Source organism: Bombina bombina, chromosome 6 (genome assembly GCF_027579735.1).
Source record: "Bombina bombina isolate aBomBom1 chromosome 6, aBomBom1.pri, whole genome shotgun sequence".
NCBI lineage: Eukaryota > Metazoa > Chordata > Amphibia > Anura > Bombinatoridae > Bombina > Bombina bombina.
Window position 1 is genome coordinate 387679008 of NC_069504.1, and position 7558 is coordinate 387686565.

General features: G+C 36.3%; 1 non-coding gene across 1 annotated transcript; it reads right to left on the reverse strand.

The window, feature by feature from the left end:
* Positions 1–6520: 6520 nt before the first annotated feature.
* On the reverse strand, positions 6521–6627 carry LOC128665341 (U6 spliceosomal RNA). The gene has a single exon (XR_008403099.1). It is a non-coding gene; the product is annotated as a U6 spliceosomal RNA (small nuclear RNA).
* Between the last annotated feature and the right edge of the window lie 931 nt (positions 6628–7558).

Here is a 7558-nt window from a genome sequence, read left to right on the forward strand (position 1 = left end):
AGATATCAAAAACACTGTCTGAATATTTTCGACAAAATCAGTCCCCCAAACCTCCCCTGCGCTGATATGGGAGGTCCACAAAGCTGTAATAAGAGGGGAATTCATTAAGCAAAAAGCAATTCTCACCAAATCATACACTCAAGAGTATATACACAGTTACTGCACCAACTTAAAGAGGTCGAAAACACACACATGGCCAACCCTACTTCCCCAGGTAACTCTAGCAAACTCACCAAAGCGAGGAAAGATTTAAATAACCTATTAACTAGGGAAGCAAATAGGAAAGCATATTATCAAAAAAATATATATTTCACAGAAGGAAATAGGGCAGGTCCGATGTTAGCTAGAGCACTGAGGAAGAAAACATTTGCAAACTACATACATAGAATGCGAGATAAAACGAATAAATAAATCTTTGAATGTAAGGAAATAGCAAACACCTTTAGTAAATATTACCAATCCATATATAACCTCCCTACAGAAGATAATACACAAACACAGGCGCAAATAGATACGTATATAGAGAAAGCACATCTTCCCACAAAACCTGAGCCACAAGCCAAGTCCATGGACGAACCTATTACAGAACAAGAAGCAGCCATCTTTATTTGAAAAAGAAAGTCCAGAACACTGGACAGCACTTGTTTATTGGTGGATTGGTTGTTCACCAAAAATGGTCCGGCATCTAAACTTACATTCTTGCTTTTCAAATAAAGATACCAAAAGAATGAAGAACATTTGCTAATAGGAGTAAATTAGAAAGTTGCTTAAAATTGCATGCTCTATCTGAATCACGAAAGAAAAAACTTGGGTTCAGTATTCCTTTAAGCTTGAACACCTTTGTGTATTGTTAAGGAGGTCTTGGCTACTTTGGAGAGCCTCTGATACGCCTATCGTTGTCAATCCTAAAGAATCTAGTAAACTTTATAATTACTAGGATTCCTCTGTGAATTTTTTTTCCTGTTCCAGACCATGCTAGGAGTTTTTCACAGGAATGGGAGAAGTCAGGGATTCGTTTTTTCCCTAAAGTAGTAAGGACCATTTCTACTTTGTTAACCTCACCCACAGCACTCCGGAACTCCCCAATGTCACAAATTGACCCTGCACATATGACAACCCCAGTATATCTATAATTTTTCTTAATCCAGTTGATGCTTGGCCATGCTTGTATTATGAAAATTGTCTTTTCATTTAATTATCATCGAGGAAGTGCTTGAAAACAAAAATAAAAAACATGATTCTCCACGACCATGGCTTTGATGTTTTGATGTTGATGTGAACATGCAAAAAACTTAAATTTTCAAAATTCCATTGCGAAAAGGTGTATTCTGCTGATTGAAAAATAAAACTGTAGAATTGAAAAAGTTTATAAAATCTGTTTGAAAAAGGTTTTTTTTAATAGAATAGAATTTCTTTGTGGAACTGTCACCATGCCAGGTATAGTGGATGCCACAAATTCATTAGAAAGGGTTATGGTAAATGTGATAACAAGTAGTTTTAGAACACATTGGAATAAAATTTTAAAATGCAGTGAAAAGCCATGCAAGTAGATCCCCCCCCCCCCACCCCTGTTTCTGATTCTTTTTCCTGTATTAGTTTTAAGATCTAAGGGGTTCTTAAATTGAGTCACATTCTCTAATGGAATGGTAGTACAACCCATTCTGATACATGAATGTTATGTTTGCATATATAATCAGTGTTTTTGTTAATAATGTATGTTTCTTTCATGTAATTGGCAAGAGTCCATGAGCTAGTGAAGTATGGGATATAAAATCCTACCAGGAGGGGCAAGGTTTCCCAAACCTCAAAATGCCTATAAATACACCCCTCACCACACCCACAATTTCGTTTTACAAACTTAGCCTCCTATGGAGGTGGTGAAGTAAGTCTTTCTACGTTGATATGCGCTTCTCAGCATTTTGAAGCCCGATTCCTCTCAGAGTACAGTGAATGTCAGAGGGATGTCAAGGGAGTATCACCTATTGAATGCAATGGTTTTCCTCACGGGGGATCTATTTCATAGGTTCTCTGTTATCGGTCGTAGAGATTCATCTCCTAGAGATTCATCTCCTTTTTAGATCGATGATATACTCTCATATTCCATTACCTCTACTGATAACCGTTTCAGTACTGGTTTGGCTATCTGCTATATGTGGATGGGTGTCTTTTTGTAAGTATGTTTTCAATACTTAAGACACTCTCAGCTATGGTTTAGCACTTTATGTATTTATATAAATTCTAAATATATGTATTGTACTTATATTTATCATGATTCAGGTTTTCAGTATATTTCATTTTGCAGACTGTCAGTTTCATATCTGGGAAATGCTTTTTTATGAAAATGTATTTCTTACCTGGGGTATAGTCTCTTTTTCAAATTGATTGTCTTTTAAATTCGCGGGCAGAATAAGGCTCGCAAAGGCACAAAATGCCAACGTTTATTGCGTCATTCTTGGCGTGAGATTTTTTTGGTGTGAAGTTACGTTTGTTAAAGAAATGTTGTCATTTCCGGCGTCTTAGTTGACACCGAGTCCTTCACAAGGTTGCGTCATCTAAGACGCGAGTGTGTCGTTTCCGGATGTTTTTGGCGCCAAAAAATATTTTTTTGTTTGTTGTGCGTCATACTTGGCACCAAATATTTTGTATTATTTAAGACCCCATTCCTATTTGCTTCTTGCCTTTTTTTCTATGTCAGAGGGCTATGCTGTTTGCATTTTTTCCCATTCCTGAAACTGCCATATAAGGAAATTGATCATTTTGGTTTATATGTTGTTTTTTTCTCTTACATTTGCAAGATGTCTTAATCTGATCCTGTCTCAGAAATCACTGTTGGAACCCTGCTGCCTGATAACAGTTCTACCAAAGCTAAGTGCATTTGTTGTAAACTTGTGGAGGTTATACCTCCAGCTGTGGTTTGTAATAGTTGTCATGATAAACTTTTACATGCAGAAAATGTATCCATCAGTAGTAGTTCATTACCTGTTGCTGTTCCCTCAACATCTAATGCCCAAGATATACCTGTAAATTTAAAAAGAATTTATTTATGATTCTATTCAGAAGGCTTTGTCTGCCATTCCACCTTCTAATAAACGTTAAAGGTCTTTTAAAACTTCTCATAAAGTTGATGAAATTTCAAATGACCGGCAACATACTGATTTATCCTTCTCTAATGAGGATCTATCTGATTCAGAAGATCCTGCCTCAGATATTGACACTGACAAATCCTCTTATTTATTTAAAATGGAGTATATTCGTTCTTTGTTAAAAGAAGTGTTGATTACATTAGATATGGAGGAACCTAGTCCTCTTGATATTAAAAGTAGTAAACTTTTAAATTCTGTTTATAAACCTCCTGTGTTTATTCCAGAGGTTTTTCCAGTTCCTGATGCTATTTCTGATATGATTTCTAAAGAATGTAATAGGCCTGGTACTTATTTTATTCCTTCTTCAAGGTTTAAAAAATTGTATCCTTTGCCAGCAGTTAGATTGGAGTTTTGGGAAAAGATCCCCAAAGTTGATGGGGCTATCTCTACTCTTGCTAGATGTACTACTATTCCTATGGAAGATAGTATTCTTTTAAAGATCCTTTAGATAGAAAACTTGAATCTTATCTAAGGAAAGCTTATATATATTCAGGTCATCTCCTTAGGCCTGCAATTTCTTTGGCTGATGTTGCAGCTGCTTCAACTTTTTGGTTGGAAACTTTAGCGCAACAAGTATCGGATCATGATTTGTCTAGCATTGTTAAGTTGATTCAACATGCTAATAATTTCATTTGTGATGCCATTTTTGATATCATCAAAATTGATGTTAAATCTATGTCTTTAGCTATTTTAGCTAGAAGAGCTTTTTGGCTCAAATCTTGGAATGCTGATATGACTTCTAAGTCCAGATTGCTATCTCTTTCTTTCCAAGGTAATAAATTATTTGGTTCTCAGTTGGATTCAATAATTTCAACTGTTACTGGGGGGGAAGGGATTTTTTTTGCTGCAGGATAAAAGACCTAAGGGTAAATCGAAAGCTTCTAACCGTTTTCGTTCCTTTCGACAAAATAAGGAACAGAAACCTAATCCTTCCCCCAAGGAATCTGTTTCCAATTGGAAACCTTTTTCAAATTGGAATCCAAGCCATTTTAGAGATCAAAGCCAGCCCCCAAGTCCGCATGAAGGTGAGGCCCTCATTCCAGCTCAGCTGGTAGGGGGCAGATTAAAATTTTTCTGAGATGTTTGGATCAATTCGGTCCAAAATCATTGGATTCAGAGTATTGTCTCTCAAGGGTACAGAATAGGATTCAGAGTAAGACCGCCTTTGAGAAGATTTTTTCTCTCACGCATTCCAGCAAACCCTGTAGAGGCTCAGGCTTTCCTGAAGTGTGTTTCAGACCTGGAGTTATCGGGGTAATCATGCCAGTTCTGTTTCAGAAACAGGGTCTGGGGTTTTATTCAAATCTATTCATTGTCCCAAAGAAATAATATTTAAACTCATGGGGCTTAGATACAGTGTCTGATGATTAAATTGAATTGCACTTTAATGAGTCAACATGCCAGAAGATCAGCCAATGTCAGTATATGTTTTTCATTTAGATTTTTTGTTGTTGACTGTTTCTATTGCTTCACTTTCTTGAAACAAACAATTCCCTGATGGAAGTCACTTCTAGGGGTCAGATGTAAGACAGGTCAGACATCTGATGATCAGTGACTGAACAGCTAGCTTCATGAGACTAAATAGTTATCAGATGATATCTTACCCGTGGTGGGTGCAGCGGCCAGCAGTCTGAGCAGAGTGTCTACTCCATAGTCGGCGTCATGTGACGTGGGGCGGTAAGTCACTGGAGCACAAGAACTAAGTGTTGTTCACAGACTCACTTACTAGTCACAGTCTGGGACTTCTTAGAGAGAGAGACTAACTAGTATCTCTGAGCAGCCTGGTACTGACTCCTCCACAGTCTCACACTGAACTCTGTAGCACACAGCAGGACCTGCAGTCACGTTTGCTGAAAAACCTGTCTCTGGCCACGTAACTGCGTCGTGCACTGACTGACTGTGTGCAGTGTGCTGTCACGTGATAGCCAGGGGCCAAATAAGAATTTAAAAAAAAAATTAAACGTAAAAAAAAATGTAGAGCAACCCGGGGGATGATGGCAATGCGGGACAGACATCAATCTTTCCGGGACAGACCCTGAAAATCGAGACTGTCCTGTGAAAATCGGGGGTATGCATGGTATGTAACCTCACCCAGTTAAAAGGTGTGTATTTCCTCTTTCAAACGTGTAGTCTTTCGCCTCATATCTGCTACTATAATGATGTTTTAGAGCCTAGGATATGAGACAATTCCCTTAAAGTGACAGTAAACACCTTGTAATTGCCAGATCTGTTATTTCTGCTATAGAATATCATAGCCAAGTCTAAACCTTTTTTTAAACAAATTAGGATCCTTTTTACTGCAATTGTTTATCAATAACAAAACTACACCCACCATTTGCCTTATTAGGAGGAGCCAATCTGGGCTTCAGTCTCCAGACAACAACATATGTTAGTATAAAGTACAGTTTTTTGCAGTTATTATTAGTTAAAATCAATCAAAGAAAATATGTAGCATTGTTAGCCTTGATAAGTTAGATATTGCATTTGAAGTTCTTAAAATTAGAACAACCTTCGTTTTCAGAGCTAGATTGCACGAAAGGCGGACAAAATTAATAATGAAAGTATACTGCAAAGTTGTTTAGTCGACATAATTAAAGGTGTTTAGTGTCCCTGTAAAATATGAGATGCCTGATTTCATATTAGGGTTGTTGTGTAAACACATATACATGTAGAATTGTGTATTGAAACTATAAGGACTCCTTTTTCAGACGCACTGATTATAAAATCTAAGGTGAAAGTTTTATGACAACTGCCACCTATTGATAAAATTGTATATTGCATGTTGGATCTCAGTAAAATTTTAAATGCACAAAGGCTATCAGTGTTTTTTTTTTTGTCTGTTTTTTTAAATATATATTTTTTTTTATTGAGGTTTGGTATGCAATAACATAAAAGCAATACATCAACTAATGTGGTGGTACAGAAAGAAAAAAACATATCAAGCATGTTGAGCAAACTATTATACAATCATACCTGTTCCATCACAGGATAGTTTGAAATATATAGAAAATGAACCTCACATTTTCAGAGTACAAATAAAAATAACAGTAATGTCATCATTTTCTTAGTTTTGCATTTAGTGGAAATAAATCTCACATGAGAAATATCTATTCTATAGCGTATAAAGATCAAGTAGAGCAACCATATAGAAATACATTTTTAAAAATGCTACGTTGTTTACAACTAAAGGAGTTAACACCAACTAGTATATCTTATATGAGAGTGCAAACTTAATATTGCCCCAATATACCCAAATATATGATGGCCATATATAAATAAAAATAAAGAAGCGTCAATTGGGATATCTAGTATAAATCTTAAATCTTGTTTACAATATTAGATCTGGATAGTAAAATTATTGGATTAACTGAAAGCTTAAAACTATGGAATGCTTCACGAATTTGCGTGTCATCCTTGCGCAGGGGCCATGCTAATCTTCTCTGTATCGTTCCAATTTTAGTATATGTGCTGCCGAAGCGAGCATGCCTGTCAGTGTTTTAAAAAAAATCTATTCTAGTTACCATAAAAAAATATTTATGGCCTAGATCAGTGTTTCTCAACTCCATTCCTCAAGTATCCCTAAGAGGCTAGATTTGCATGATGATATCTTAACCCCTTAAAGGGACACAATCAAAATTAAACTTTCATTATTCAGATAGAGCAGCCATTTTAAACAACTTTACAATTTACTTCCATTAACAAAATGTGCACAGTCTTTTTATATTTAAACTTTTTGAGTCACCGGCTCCTACTGAGCATGTGCAAGAATAAGTGTGTATGCATTTGTGAATGGCTGATTGCTTTCACATGGTACGTGTATGCATTTGTGATTGGCTGATGGCTGTCACATGGTACAGGGGGAGTGGAAATAGACAACTTTTAAAATAATCAGAAAAAAAATCTACTACTCATTTGCAGATCAGACTAAGTGCTATTGTGTTGCCTTGTTATCTTGCATTTGTTGACTATGCAAATCTACTGTGTTGACTGGTCCTTTAACCGCTGAACCATTTCTATCCCTGTGTTGAGCTGTTTTTTAAGTTTTTAGATGCTGCTCATATTTAAGCCACACTTAAAAGGAAACTAAACCCACATTTTTTCATTCATGATGCAAGTAGTGCATGCAATATTAAGCAACTTTCTATTTTACTGCTGTTATCACATTTTCTTCATTCTCTTGCTATCTTTATTTGAAAAGCAGGAATGTAAGCTTATTAGCGGTCCCATTTTTGATTCAGCATCTAAGTTGCGCTTGCTGATTGGTGGCTAAATTTGAACCAAAATTTGAACCAAATAACTTTTTCAGTGTACATATTGGGCCAGATTACAAATTGAGTGCAAAATATCGCTTCAGCGAAAGTGATATTTGCACTCAACTTAGTAATGCATTCCCATTGCACAGAAGCTTTGCACTC